We start from the raw sequence: 16,654 nt of genomic DNA, 5'->3' as shown, positions 1-16,654 counted from the left end.
AAATACAGACTAAAGCTCTATAATGCAAAGAAGAAGCCTTATGTGAAAATGATCCAGAAACATTGCCATCTTCTCTGGCCCAAAGCCCATTAAAAATGGACTGAGGCAATGTGGAAAACTGTTCTGTGGTCAAATTAATTGAAATTTTAAATACTTTTTTCAGAAACACGGGCACTGCATCCTCATTACAAGAGAGGAGAAGGACTTTCCAGCTAGTTATTGGTGCTCAGTTCATAATCTGCATCTGTGAGGGTTCATGGTGCACTAGTACAAAGGAAAGTCTGGGAAAGGTACAATCAATGCTGAAAGGTATATACAGATTTTAGAGCAAGAAATTCTGCCATTGCATTTTGTTTAGAGTTAAATTTTAAACAGCATCCCAGAGTTTTTGCAAAATGTTTTTCAGTCATGAACATTTGCAACCCTTTGGGTAAAAGGGCTGTATTATTTTACTTGGAAGCACAAGTGGTCTGTTTGTTCTTCATGTAAACTGAAAGAAACAAATCATATCGTGTTACGTGATGTCCCATTTTGGTGTGAATCCCCGCTGTGTCTTTAACTGGGAACAGAGTGTGAGTTTGGTGGATATGCACTTGTATGGAATAAAAATCTCACTAGTATTTACTTCTGATGCTTCATTATCCAATCATAGCTTCCCCTTGATCTGACAAGCTCTCTTCCTACCTTTCATCCCCTTTTCCTCCACCCTTTAATCACTCCATCTCCCAAAATTCTCTGCTATTTGGAAGATGAACACTCATTCACATGCTGTGCCATTTCTCGCTTTTCTCTTTCAGACTTATCTTTGATTTGGTATGCGCTAAGTAGTTTCATCTCATTCACTCAGCAGATGCAAGCTAACTCATTTTGGTTTTTTTCGCGCTAGGTATATGTGTGTGTGTGTGTATATATATATATATATATATATATATATATATACATACATACAGCATAGTGGGCTACTGTTGGAGTTCTGTGGTTGTCATGGTGAGGTCTTTTAACTTTCGTCTGCTGGAGGCAAGGCCTGAGGCATTTGGAAGGCCACTGCTGGACTGTGGCACTGAGAGAGACAGGAAAATGACCAGCAATAACACACATGCACACATAGTCAGAAAGTGGACTGAACGTAAAAACTGATGACGTAGATAAAAGATTATTTTCTGTTTCTTCACCATTGCTCCTATTTTTAATGATAATAATATCCAAGCCTGCAAATTCTCATAAATAGGAGTCAGCACTTGAGTAGTTTAAATATATATCTATAGTTCAGTTATGTATAAAGTAGAGATGGCACGATACCACTTTTTTATGTCCGATACCGATACCGATATCATAAATTTGGATATCTGCCGATACCAATATGAATCCGATATAGTGTTTTTTAATCAACAAAACTGTTTTTTAAATATCTTGCTGCATTTTGTATAAGTTCATACTCAAGTTTAAAACAACAACTACACTAAAGCTATTCTGTTATACCTGTATGCAAAAAAAAAATTTTCATAGTTCAGCAATACTGATCAATCTAATAAACTTAAACCTACACCATCCTCCCTATTCTGGTATTTTAAAGAGTACTTAGCGTAAATATTAAGCAACCTAACTAATAGGGTTCCAACTCCCAGCAACAACAAAAAGAAATAAATAAAAAATAGGGAACCACCCCTCACGCTCCACCTCATGATGCTTAATCGACGTAATCAACCTTAATTTGATGCAGTGTGAAAAAAATGCACAGAAATCAATTATTTTTCAAGAAATATTAAATAGATTCAACATCTTTCTTCAACAAAATTGCAGACTGCACAGATAGTACCTTCCCAAAGGAAAAAGTACTATAGCTTACTAGGGTATATATATTAGACTTAATAGTTACTATATACAGTAATTGACTTCTATTCCTTTTACAACAGATTAAAACTTTGGGTGTAAGATTTGGATAATTATTTATTAAAAGCTAGACATTTTAAATGAGAATAAGAAAGAAAAGTATGTCTTTGTGCCCCCTTTTCCCTGTTCATGCCCTATCGGCCCCCTGGCTAAACTTTGCTAGATCCGCCCCTGCACAGTTACCAGCGTCAGCTACGTAGAAAAAGATCCTGGAGTAGAAAGTAATATTAAATAAATTCTAACAACAGCTTATCAAGCTTAAACGTTCTGCTGTTGTTCAGCCGCTGGTTTCCTCTTTCTGGTGCAAAGTGGGCCAAAAACAAACCAGAGAGACGGACTCGCGACAGAAAAGCCGATCAGCTGATCATTAAGCAGTTTCATGATTGAAGTAGCAACAGGAGAGGCAGTCGCTTGTTAAGCTTAACGCAGGAATGCTTTACAAACATTCAGAGATGGACTTACACACTTACTTTACTTCTCTCGGGGATAACTTTGTCGGAGATGAAATGCCGGGTTGCTAGCGAAGCTCCAAATGCTATCCAGACCACCGACAGGTCCCGCATGCCACAGCTGCTCTATCACGTGATGCATACTGCTCCGAGTGCTAACGTTCTGAGGTGAGTTACGGCGTGTTGCAAGTTTTGTGAGGTGCTTTCGTGATATTTAATGGATCGGATTACATTTTTTATTTTTCTCCGATATCCGATCCAGTCATTTAGGTCAGTATCGGACCGATACCGATACGTAATATCGGATCGGTCCATCTCTAGTATAAAGCATGGTGAACATGTAGTGGGTGAGAGTTGAGTATGTATGAATCCATACCTTTTAAGATATTGTATTGAATGTGTTTTGGTATGTTTCTTCTTATGTACATAATTTAAACTCTGAAATATGTACAGGCTACCTCTGTGTGTGTGTGTGTGTGTGTGTGTGTGTGTGTGTGTGTGTGTGTGTGTGTGTGTGTGTCTACAGTTGGATGAGTGACTGACTACAGAGGTATGACAGCCAAGCATATGGCAGCACAGTTATGGATTTTAGCTTGAGGGATGCTGTAGGGTTTGACGAATCAGTATGTTCCTCTCTTTCTTTTTTCTCTTCCTTCTCTCATCTCTCCCACCTCTTCTCTGTGACTTCTGTCACATTTTTGAATCAAAACTCCACTTTAACCCCACAGCCGACAGCATTTGATAACACCAGATGCCCTTCAGTCAGTGTTTCCCTGTAAAAGTTCATCAAGGTTGCTTCTGATTTGGGTGAAAAAGTTGACACTGAGCAAAGTTTCTCCTCGAGGCCCTGGTTACAGTTGATGTAATTACTTGTAAAGTTTTATTTACTTTTCACTAACAGTGGCAAACATTTATTATGAAAGAGGATATGCTTTGCTCAAACATGCTTCAGAGAATATTTCAGAAAGAAAAGACACAAAATGGTCAACTTCAAACAGTGCAAACAGAAAGACAAGAAACATGAAGCCACAAATACAGAAAAAAATTCTGTGTTGCTGTTTTGTATTTTACATCTGCTTTTTGTCTATCAAATGCAACAAGGTGGCCAAAAAATGACACAACCCACGTTGTAAGACATCTCTTAAACAAAAGCCCTCTAAACTAGGTGTGTTTCTGGCTGTCAGAACTGAAGGTTATGGAAAATAAAAATGCACATATTCAGCCTCTGTGCTTTTGGGAGCTCTTTCTGTTTCCATCCATGGAGCAATTTGAGTATAGAGGAAAGAACAAAACAGGTAAACACATGTCACTCAGTTTCTGCAAGCTTCAGTGGGGACTGGTGCGTTGAGAGTGAGTCAACATTCGTTTTTTTCTTATTTTGCCCCTGTTTTTTGTTTGCCTTGGCTGTCTGTTTTTGTCAGCATAGATATATGTGATTTTGTAAAATTAAAATAAACAAACAGGCAAAAACACAGTGAAAGACAAAGGCTAAAATTGTAAATATTCGTATGTAAAATGAATATCCCCTGGTCATTAAAAGCATGTGTGATACACATGTGCCATGCTTTGTTGTATATTTAACTTTACACTTTTTATGTGAGTATGAACAACATATTTGCCCCTGTGCCACCAAACAATATGTTTAATCTGAAAAGCTGCTGTTTTTTATGGTGAACAGTAATGGTCTAATAGATGAAAAAAAAGACAGTCTTGACAGACTAACAGGTTGAAATGGCAATACCTCTGAAGCAAGCTGTCACTCAGATGACCAGAAAAGTGGTGACAGCTCCAGAAGAAAAGTATTAAGCCATCCGCTTTCTTGCGAGCTTGCAGTGAAATCAGTGAGGTATAATGTGAGTCTTGGATGGTGGTAGAGAAAAGAAAGGGTGGGGAATGAGTGGAGATTTACTTCTGTTTTTGTCCCTTAAAGGGTTGTCAGAATCTTTAAAATATGCTTTTTGTTAGTTCCTCAGTCGACATATATGCAAATCTGGTCCTCTCTTAATCTTAGTAAGTGATGTGTTCTCCTAGCTTACAGGAACTATTGTAAAGAAAATACATTGCTAATGCTTAAAAAAGCCATCAAAGAAATGTGTTGCTTCGGGAAAGCTTACTTTGAGGCTTCAGCTACTTATTTATTTCTGCTTGCTGTCAGGTTCTAAAGATAATTAGCTGGCATGGAGTCCAGCTTTAGAATCAGCTAATCACATAAATCCATCAACTTTTGGCTGAGGTTCATTTACAAACATGAAGCTCTGGTTTGTTTTGTAGGACAGCACAAAGCTGTTTCCTTTCTAAAATATATAATTGCATGTAATTGGTGATGATAATTAAACAAAGGGTCAATTTGGTATATCCCTGGTTGAAAAGCCTTCAAATTTCCACATAGCAATTGGATTATCTGCATGAGTTTGCTTTTTGGACCATGGTTGGTGCATTTTTACTTTAATAAATGACCCCTCTACAGCCACACTAGAAACTTTTTCCATTAAGCAGAGGGATCTGAAAATAGGAGAAGCAGAATCATAAGAAATATTTCATTCACTGTTGTCTGAAAGGGTTCTTAAAATAATTCAGTACAATCATTGTACGAATTTTTGTAAAGCAGTCTGTACTGTGGAGCAAAATAATGAATTCTTTTTTACCATTATCCATCTTCCACAATTGATTTTACACCATGTAAAAGCCTGTCTTCACTTCACTGTCTTAAGTGTTTGCAGTGTTCTGATGGCAGTGAGAATTATACCGTATCTGTGTTCCAACTTGAAAAGCACCAGGCCATTACACAAAACGATCTATTGTGGCTACCATGGTTAACTCATGCACATCTGATAACATGTTGAGGTAAAATGTCCACACATGTGTGTTTCTGTCCATTGCTTCTGTTTTTCCAACAGTTTAATGCTTACATTCAAGAGTTCCACAAATTACATTTTAATTAATCTACATCTGAGTGCAGTGTAATATGATAGTAAATAAAGTATTGTATTTTGATTAAATGTAGTGGAAGTGTTACCCTTTAAGAAAATAATTATACTCTTTGTAAAGTTAGCTAACATCTAGGAATATCAACATAGAAAAAGTGCATCTCTTTAAATGCAAACAAAAGAGATCAAAAGTCAAAGAGAAATTCTATCAATTTTGAGCAACGTATGAAATATGACGACTGTGGCCACTTCTTTTTGGGCTGCTACTTATCAACCAAATGTAATACAGTTTTCAAATACTGGGTCAACCTAACATTTAAAAGATAGAATGCAATTCATACACACTACAAAGAAATCTGGTTCCATTAAAATTGAGTCCTTTTCTTTTATTATTTTGGGGGGGATTTTGGAATGGGCTTGATGTTGGATTCATACCAAGGAGAATGAACATACAATATACAGTTTAGAATTCAGTACAATGGCTTATTGAATGGGCTAACACTCCCCATATGGTGTGAATCCAACTGAGGTGCACAAATAACTATGGCACATAAAAGATCCTGTCACCAGACAATTGACAATGTGGTTGTGTTTGAAATAACACATAATGTGTTAATTTTGTCTTTTTCGGCTGTTTATAGGATTTTAACAAATCTTTTCTGAGAGTGTTAATTTTTATTTTTATTTTTTAAGATGCGTAACAGCCCTTTTACACTGCAATTGGCTATAAAGCATCAGTATACAATCTTGGGTCAACCCTCATTTCTTTCGATTTTGCCTCCAACAAGCCACACCTTCATGACTGACAGGGACTAGAAAGAGAGAGCATATTTCTCCTGTTTTGGCTTCCCTTCATTGGCTTCCTGTTAAATCCAGAATTGAATTCAAAATCCTGCTCCTCACATCATGGTCTTAAATAATCAGGCCCCATCTTATCTTAATGACCTTATAGTACCATATCACCCTATTAGAGCACTTCGCTCTCGCTCTGCAGGCCTACTTGTTGTTCCTAGAGTATTTAAAAGTAGAATGGGAGGGAGAGCCTTCAGTTTTCAGGCCCCTCTTCTGTGGAACCAGCTTCCAGTTTGGATTCAGGAGACAGACACTATCTCTACTTTTAAGATTAGGCTTAAAACTTTCCTTTTTGCTAAAGCATATAGTTAGGGCTGGACCAGGTGACCCTGAATCCTCCCTTAGTTATGCTGCAATAGGCATAGGCTGCTGGGGGACTCCCATGATGCATTGAGTTTTTCCTTTTCAGTCACCTTTCTCACTCAGTATGTGTTAATAGACCTCCCTGTACTACTTGTTAGTAATCTCTGTCTCTTTTCCGCAGCATGTTTTCTATCCTGTCTTCCTTCTCTCACCCCCAACGGGTTGCAGCAGATGGCCTGATGAGCTTGGTTCTGCCGGAGGTTTCTTCCTGTTAAAAGGAGTTTTTCCTTCCTATTGTCGCCAAAGTGCTTGCTCATAGGGGGTCATTTGATTGTTGAGTTTTCTCTGTATGTATTATTGTAGGGTCTACCTTACAATATAAAGCGCTTTGAGGTGATGGTTGTTGTGATTTGGCGCTATGTAAATAAAATTGAATTGAAATTGAATTGAATTCATTTAATTTTCCAAAGTGGCCTCAAGTTCTCCACATTTTCTCAAGGTTTTTTGACATTTTGCTGTTTTTCAATCAGTCCCTGTATCTAAATATTTTGAGAGGAATGTTTTTTTTTGCTTGTGAAGCTCCTTAAAACTGACCTACGAATCATTCAAGCATAAAAAAGGCAACTAACTCAAGGGATGAATCATTAATACATTTTTGTTTCATCAAGATAGCAATTTATCTTCAACAGAAGAAACATCCAGACGCTATAGCAAAAATATGAACAGTAGTGAGCTGTAAGAAAATTATGATTCAACCCTGGAAGAAGAGAGCAGTATAACTAAACGAGATGATCCCCAACCTCCTGCAACAGCACATGTAGCTACTGAGCTGACGATGAAGATTGTGGCCAACCAAGGGCAAAACTCCACGGCACACTGACAGTAACCCAGATACATAGAGCACAGCTCTACTCACCATCCCAACTACCAGTATCACTGAAACTGAAATTGTCAAACAAAACCTAGCAGCATGTGGGTATAACATGGAGAACGGAGCTAGAGAAAGCGCCCGATAGAGAAGAAGTGTAGATACTAAAATCATGGAAATGTGGAAGGATGTCAATCAGCTAACAGAGGTGCAGAGGGCCATCATGACAGACAGGCTCTGGATGGATAAGAGGAACATTAAAATGTCCATAACTTAGGTTCTAGAAATTCTCAAACAAACATTAGTACATTAAAACACTGCCTTCAGTTCTCCTGACCTGAAGGCAGTGTTGCGGGCCTTCAGGAGGAGACGAACATCCCGGTTCATCCAACGCTTCTGGTTGAGGTACATGGTGATCCGTTTCTGGGTGGTGACCAGAGATGGGCAGTAACGCGTTACTGTAATCTGCTTACTTTTTTCCGGTAACGAGTAAAGTAAGGGATTACTATTGCAAAATCGGTAATTCGATTACCGTTACTTTCCCGTAGGAACGCTGCGTTACTGCGTTACTAAAACCGTGATTTTTTTTTTGCGAGAATGTCTCATGACAGTGACGTAAGCAAGTGCGCCGTTGGTGACAACAGCTGTGTGCAGATCAACAATGGATCACATATCGATTGTGGGAGACAGTATGAGCATGCAGCATTTAAAGCGTGGAAGTACTGACCTTACTTTGAGTTTGATTCCATAAAAAGTGACAAAAACATTAGCGTCCGTTGTGCGTGGGAAGAAAACTTTTTACAGCAAAAAAACCCCCTAAACTTCCAAGCAAGCACCGAGTGCGCAACGACGTAATGGGAAATTCACAGAGAAACTCGCGGATTCTTCAACTGACCGCGGCACACCTGCACCAGGGTAAACCTCTGCCTACCCCAGTCCTGCTTTACAGGTGAAAATAGAGCAACAGGACCGCTGAGTCTTTGATTTTATTTATTTTCTGCTGTGTTTCACTTGCATCTATTTCAAAGAGTGAGTGTAAACACAAAAAATATTTTATTTTATGTGCTGGAATGTGCAGAAAATAGGTTTAAAGGTTAAACTAATTTATTCAACTCAGAGAATGTTGCATATAATAAAATTTTTGCTTGATGCATAAAGTTAAAAGATTAAAACTGATAAAACAAATTAAAAAAAAGAGACTTTTCCATTTGATTACATTTTGTATGATGGATTATGCAGAAAAAGTAGAATTGGGCTGAAAGATCTATCGCTTTATCACCTCTTCAGGTTGTAAATCGTGTTTTTAAAAAGTAACTAAGTAATTAATTACTTTTGAAAATAAGTAATCAGTAAAGTAACAGGATTACTTTTTTGGGGAAGTAATCAGTAATTAGTTACTGATTACTTTTTTAAGTAACTTGACCAACACTGGTGGTGACACTGAAAACGCTTTTCTGCCTTATTCACGCGAACAATTAGTGCGACTGATGCGTTTGAAGTGCGAAGTAAAATATGCGCTTCATTTTATATGGTGCATTTTGTGCATTCAAGGTTCAAGGTTCTTTATTTGTCACATGCATAGTTATACAAGTATAACACACAGTGAAATGTAGCCTAACACGCTCCTCGACATGTGCAAAAATTGGGGTGGGGGGGTGGGGGGGTGTAGAGGAAGAACATTATATATATATACATATAGTATGTACACTGGGTGAATGTGCAGTAGTAGCAGCAAGCAGGTGAATTCTGTACATTAATATGAATAGCCAGCCAGCTGTGCCAGAGTGACCTGAGCCGCAGGCCCAGAGGCCCGAGGACCCCCTTTGCCCCAGAAGAGGCCTGACTGAGCAACAGGCACCAGGCCCCGCCAAGTAGTCACCGGGAGTGAACTGGTACATACCTGAGCGCCCAGCCCAGGCATCAGTTACTGGCAGGGAGTGTGGAGAGGGGAGATAGGCCTTTGGAGGGCCTGGGAGTTCCCAGAGAGGTGGAGTGTAAGACCCGACCTGATATATAGACACAGACAAACAGGTACACACAGACACAAACATGCATTCCCGCCCTTATGCACACATATACAAATACTCAGCACTCACCCAACGTAGGGATAGACATACATGGACACTGTACACACAATCACACTCCCCAAACAAACTCTATACCCCAGGTCCAGGTACCCTTGCCCCTGGAGGGGTAAACGGCACCGAGACCCAGGAGATGTTACCCTTTCCCCCGGGGTGGAGGCAAGCAGACCACCCCAGGCTCCGCAGCAGCAGGAAGGCCAGCAGAGATGGCCAGCGAGGCCATTGGGGGCCATCGGGGACATCTGGTTGCCTGAACTGTGGTAGGACAAAACTGTGCAAACCATTCATCGATCGTGGATTGAACTCACACCACTAAACTACCAGATCACCAAACAGGCCTGAACTGGATTCTATTGACACTTTAAAAGACCCAGGTCTGACATTCCTTTATTTTATTTTATTTTGGGTATCTGTGCACACACACATAATTTTGGTTGTTATTGTTAAATGCAATACAGTGCACAAATTTCAAATACAGTTGAACCATTGCTTCACATCATTTGTGGTTGTGTTTTCATTGTGGTTACCCATCCTCTAGGCTCCTGCCGTTCCTGAAGTCTTCTTATTTGCCCATTGTTTATATATTTTGTTACATACTGGTTACATCCACCTCTGACAGAAAGTGTGACTTGCTGTGCTTCTCAAAGCAGGCATATAAGGTTTAGCCCATTCCACATGTGCCTGATGTTTGAGCCAACGTAGCAGGACTCCACCTTTTCCCTATACTGTCCCTTAGCTGTATTTATTGCTCTTCTGACAGTGTACCAGGCTACAGCAATGGATGGCACAACATGATCAGATCAGATCCACATTTATGGATATATCCAGTGATGGATAAAAAGTTAAAAAAAACTTCACAGTCTTTAGTGTACAGGGTGGGCCATTTATATGGCTACACCGTAATAACATGGGAATGGTTGGTGATATTAAAGTCCTGTTTGTGGCACATTAGTATATGTGAGGGGGCAAACTCCTCAAGATGGGTGGTGACCATGGTGGCCATTAAGAAGTCGGCCATCTTGGATACAACTTTTGTTTTTTCAATAGGAAGAGGGCCATGTGACACATCAAACTTATTGGTAATGTCACAAGAAAAACAATGGTGTACTTGGTTTCAACGTAACTTTATTCTTTCATGAGTTACTTACAAGTTTCTCTTTGTTCACAGCCATTGACATGTCGAAGAGGTTAACACGTGAGGAGCGGATCGAAATTGTGTTGATATCTGGTGAACGCAGTAACCAGGTCATTGCAGCAGATTTCAATGCAAGTTGGGCAAATAGCACCCTTGCAAACTCCAGCTACTGCAGCATCTCAACGAGGATGACCCAGATCGGCGCACAGAATTTGCAGAATGGGCAAAACAAAAATTGGAACAGGACCCTCAGTTCACGCAGAAGATTTTGTTCAGTGATGAGGCAAACTTTTATGTGAATGGTGAGGTTAACAAACAAAACCACTCCTATTGATCTGACACTAAACCACATTGGATGGATCCCTCCAAGACTGGTGGAACAACAAAAGTGATGGTTTGGTGTGGTATGTGGGGTACAACGATAGTGGGTCCATTCTTCATCAATGGAAACCTCAAGGCCACTGGATATTTGAAATTGCTACATGATGATGTGTTTCCCTCTTTATGCACTGAAGCTGGCACGTTCCCTGAGTTTTTCCAGCAAGATGGTGCACCACGACATTATGGGTGCCAGGTCCGAGCATTCCTAGATGAACAGTTTCCTGGAAAGTGGATTGGTCGTCGTGGGCCAGTTGAATGGCCCCCAAGGTCTCCCGATCTGACCCCCTTAAACTTTTATCTTTGGGGTCATCTGAAGGCAATTGTCTATGGTGTGAAGATATGAGATGTGCAGCACCTGAAACTACGGATACTGGATGCCTGTGCTGGCATTTCTCGTGCGGTGTTGCTATCAGTATGTGAAGAGTGGGAAAAGAGGGTTGCATTGACAATCCAACACAATGGACAGCACATTGAACACATTTTATAAGTGGTCAGGAACTTGTAAATAACTCATGAAAGAATAAAGTTATGTTGAAACCAAGCACACCATTGTTTTTGATCCAGGATGTTATGGCAATGCGTTGTAAAGTTTATGTGGTGGTAGTACTTTGGCAGAACCTTCTTCAGGTTGAAGTCACCAGCCACGATAAAAACTACTTCCAGGTGCTTCCTCCGGGTCGATAACATCATTCAGCTTGTCTAGCACCCACATGATGTTGGTGTGGGGTGGAATATAAGCAGCAGTCCAGAACACAGCTGTAAACTCTCTAGGCAGATAAATGGTCTGCATCTGATCATGATGTATTCAAGATCAGAAGAGCACCCGAAACAAAACTACGTGTACATCCACACACCACCTTCTGTTAGTCATTATGTAGACCTCACCTCCATTCTGCTTACTCGACTCCTTTGTCCAGTCCTGGAGGTGAACAGAGAGGTCACAGTAGCCAAGTCAGGGACTGAGAGATCCATCCATGTGTCAGTAAAAAAAAAATAATTACAAACCTTAATATACCAACGGAAAGTCATCCTGGCCTTTAGTTCATCCACTTTGTTTTCCAAAGTTTGGACATTAGCTAGAAGACTGATGAAAAGCGAGGAATGGTGTTGTCTGGCATCAATGTAGCATCAATATGGAGACAGAGGCAATATGTTCCAACTGACATTCAGCCCATCAACCATCTTTGACAGCTTTATGGTCTCTGACTGTGAGGTTGCTGTTCTGGAATTTGATATCACCCCAAAATAGAAGTGTGTTCAGGCTAATGGTTTTGCTGGTGCACACAGTGTAATTTAACGTACCAATGTTGTGTGATTTTAAAACTTAATTTTGTGTTTATTTTTGAAGACATTATTAGCTTCTCTATTTCACTGTCTGGCTCCACATTGTTGCCCTAATCCATAAAAAAAAAGTCTAATAATAGTGTGATTACTATGTAATACAAAAGTGAGCCATATATATTTTTCTATATTTTTGATTTCATGTTTATAAATACAACTTGCTTATTTTTATGTGTCTGGATAGGTGCATGTTCCTGCCAGTCTCGTGCTTTCTGGCTGTTTGTCGCCACATTGACACACTACTCAGTGCTAGAACTCCCATGAGTTTACATTCAGTCATACTGTCTCCAGGAGCCCTGTGAAGTGTTGTCAACTGAAGGACATGTTCATAATACAGCTATAAACTGACCTTGTAGGTCAAAAAGAAATATCCAACACCAGTTATTCAGGAAGTATAATAATTGATTAATTGGCTAAGAATGTACATGCTTTTCAGTCTAAAAAAATCGCCTCTCCAACTTAACACAAATGAGGAAGCACTCACACAAATACATGCATAGACATTGACACACTTACTCTCAGATTCAATATGTGATGCCATCACACACACACACACACACACACACACACACACACACACACACACACACACACACACACAGGTAAAAGTTGTACTTTCCTTTCCTGTTCACTCCTACCTGCTTGTCTGAGTCTTGAGAGGGATTCTTTAATGAGAGAGCAGTGCGGGCGCTCATGAAATCATTTAAATTTCAAATGCATGAGGTGATTATGCTAGTGAATTAGCCCAGTGACTTATTGTGGAATAATTTAGCTCAGTCAGGCAGAATGGAGACAGCTAATGTCTATGGAGACCTCACAAAGACAGGGCTAGGGTGGGGCTTTGTGGGTTTACGGGTGGAAGGGTTAGTGGGAGGCAAAAAAATGAAAACTGAAAACAGAGAAGAGCTGGAGTAAGACAGAACAGCAGGGGTGGTTACTGTGTACACACACCCTACAAAAGACATGGACAGATGAAGAGAAGGAAAGCCCAAAGACAGTGAGGCATAAACCCAGAAGTATGAATAGATATTAGAGCAAGAGAGAATGGAAGAGGAAAGTGATAAACACAGGGAGAGGAGAAATCAATAGATAGGAGGCATGGAGATGGTAATTGCCTGACAGACATGAATGGAAAGAAGAGCTGAAGAGGGTGAGCATGCAGGTGCAGAACAGTAGCAGAAAAGAAAGAAAGAGAGGCTGTGAAGGCAGTTAGATGACAGAGAAAAAACTTTGGGTAAGCGGGATGAGGATATCTGCTATGAAATTTTGAGACAGTTAAATGCTGAGAATCTGGTAAAAAGGGAGACAAGTGGGAGGAATAACATAGATGAAAACTGTTTCTTCTACCACAACAGTTTTGTTGGTTTTTTTTGCATCTTTTAAAAAATATATATTTTTGTAGATTTTTCTTATCTATCATCGTGTTATTTGCATTTCTGTCTTACTCATTTCCTCTTTTATTTCGTTCATCACTTTCTTGTGTATTTTAATTGGTTTTATGTCCTGTCTTTGTTTCCGCTGATTTTGATTGTGTGCCTCATTTTCACTCCACCTGCATCTTAGCTCTATTGTATTTGTAAGCCTGTTTTTCCCATTACGTTTTTCATTTTCTTGAATTTGTTTTGAACTTTTCCCGGTTGTCCCTAATATCTTGTTTTCCCACCTATTTGTAAGTTCATATAAAGTTCTTTTGCTTTACTTCACCTTCCAGCTTCAAAGGGTTTTAGCTTAAACAACATAACATTAAAATTCAACAAAACAGATGTTTTGTAAATTTTATGAGGATGAGCCCAGATTATGCATATCAATCCATCTATGCATCTTCTTCAGCTGGCCAGTGTGGTGATGCAATAGTTAATACTATCACCTTACAGCAACACAGTCTTTTCAATATACTGGCTGGCCGAGGCCCTGGTCTGTGGAATTTGTATGTTCTCCCCGTGTCTGTATGGCTTCCTCCCACAGTTAAAATACTTGAATGTAAGGTTACTTGGTGATTCTAAACTGGTCATATGTGTGAATGTAAGACTGAGTGATTGTCAGTCTCTACAACCCTTTTACCTACTCGGATCAACTTGATGCAACTAGAAGCAGCTCGACTCGTTTTCCATTACAATCAAGTACTGCCAATGCCCAACTAGGGTAGTTGCATAAAATACTTACATTATTAATTAGTATCTATCAACTTGATTTTTATGTTTTTACTTTTGCAGGCAGCTTCAACAGACACAAGGTAAGCCTAGAACAGTCCCAGAAAAGGTTTTCTGATGAGCATGGAGAGCTTATTATAGTACAATTTCATAAATATGGGCACTTCCTACAACTGGGGTTGTCAAGAAATTGATTTTCAGACGCTAATCAATACTAAAAATTTCTATCAGATTAGATACACTACTCATTTGTGACAGTATTGATATAAACAGTGCCATCTTTGAATCCTCCAGCTGGTACATAACTTCCTATAGCACCATTGTAGACACGGAGGGACACAGCCTTACTAGCAGCTGTGTACTTGGATATCATGTCTAAGTAGTTGATGTCCACAACACTTAAGAGGAATTTCCAAAAATATATAGAGGATAAATCATCATGCATATTAACTTGGCTGGTGCACATGTTAATGTTAGCCGCTAAATTATTAGCAATTACTCAGTAGCAGCAAACACAGCCTCAGAGACTCACAAGCTAGTGTACTCCTAATGCTGGTACTGGCTTGGGACCAACAACAGCATTAGTAATTGGTAGCACATAAAATCTTTGCCAAATCAAACATGCAGATCCATCCACTGTGTTAACACCTGTAGAAATAAAGGTGCATCTGATGGCAATCTTATCCAATAGTTACATTAGGTGTCTAATATCGTAACGGCTATAATTAATAATAAAATGACAATGCTAATGTGGAATGTAGTCATGTTATCAGTCCTGCAAGTCTGTGATGTTATAATGGATGGCCTAAATTTAAAAGGCTAAAACAATTATTTGTCTAAAATTTGTTATCTTCTTCTTCCCTCCATCACAAATCACACTGCTAGTTGTGTTGACCCACTGCATCATGCCTGCAAACTCTTCTTCACCTCCTCTGTCCACTGTCCGTTGCTTTGGGTGGTTGACCCCAGGTATTAAAAAAATCATCTAGCTTCACTATTTATGCTTGTGATGTTCACCTTTCCACCTTTCTCCCTCTTATTCACATAGAAGGTTTCTGTTTCGTCTCAACTGGCTTTTATTCCTCTTTTCTCCAGTGCATAGCTCCACCTCTCCAGTTTCTCTTCAAATTGTTCCCTACTCTCTCTACAGATTACAATGTTTTCTGCAAGCATCACAATCAACAATAAAGACATAAATCCTAATAAATTCTTCCTTGACCTCATCTGTCAGTCTATCCATCACAAAAAAGAAGTTTAGGGGTAATTCTTGATGTAATCTCAGCCCCACCTAGAACCTATCTATAATTTCTATTGCACACCTCACCACTGTCTAATTGTCTGTATACATGTCCTGCACCAACCTCGCATACTGCCACTTCTGACTTCCTCATAGAGTACTACCGTTCTTCTCTTGGCACCCTGTGAAATGCTTTCTCTAGCTCCACAAAGACATTGTGCGACTCCCTCTGACCTTCACTATACTATATACTCCTCCATCAACACAAATGCCATATGCCACAAAGCAAATCACATCTGTAGTTGTCCAGCCTGAACTTCTCCAGTGGTCTGGTAACTCTTCCGTACTACCCAGAGTCTGTGTCACTTCTTCCTAAACTTAAAATTCTTTCTTCTTCAACATCCCCCACTTAATGCTTTCCTCTGTTTTACACTCACTTGCTCTTCTTAATGTCCAAAGTCAAACCTATGTGCACCTTTCTCCACTCTTGTAAGTCTCCCTTTGTACCTCCCAATTCATAAAAAATGTCTTCACCACAACCATTTCTACCCTTTTTGCAAATTCCCCACCATCTGTTATCCTGCATTTCGCCTAATCATGCGACCCAACTCTTCCTCGTCACTTCTGTTCCCTGCACCTACATGCCCACTGACGTCTGCTGCAATCACTAATCTTTCCTCTGGGAACACTCTCCACCCCTAATTCTGTCTAAGAAGTGATATGGTTCTGTTAAGTCCCAGACTGAAACTAAAAAAAAGTCTTTCAGCACTTAGACCAACTCTACAAGAAAACCAAAGAAAATGTCGAGCCAAATCCCAAGAAACAATACATTACCTCAGAATACCTAAAAATGTTGTCTTTATTGTTTTTTGGCAACCCCTAAGAGAATCATAAAACATTTTTCATATGTACATGTTAAAATTATGTTAATAATTACACCCGTGATATCCAATATGTTATTGAATGTCAAGTATTTTCCTTGAGTACTGAGTATTGTGATAACCCTACTCACAAGTGATTGGCTGCATATGTCAAGA

The sequence above is a fragment of the Rhamphochromis sp. 'chilingali' genome, assembly GCF_963969265.1.
Source record: "Rhamphochromis sp. 'chilingali' genome assembly, chromosome: 4".
In the NCBI taxonomy this organism is placed as follows: domain Eukaryota; kingdom Metazoa; phylum Chordata; class Actinopteri; order Cichliformes; family Cichlidae; genus Rhamphochromis; species Rhamphochromis sp. 'chilingali'.
The sequence above is the reverse complement of the archived record's forward strand: the minus strand, read 5'-3'. Positions refer to the sequence as shown.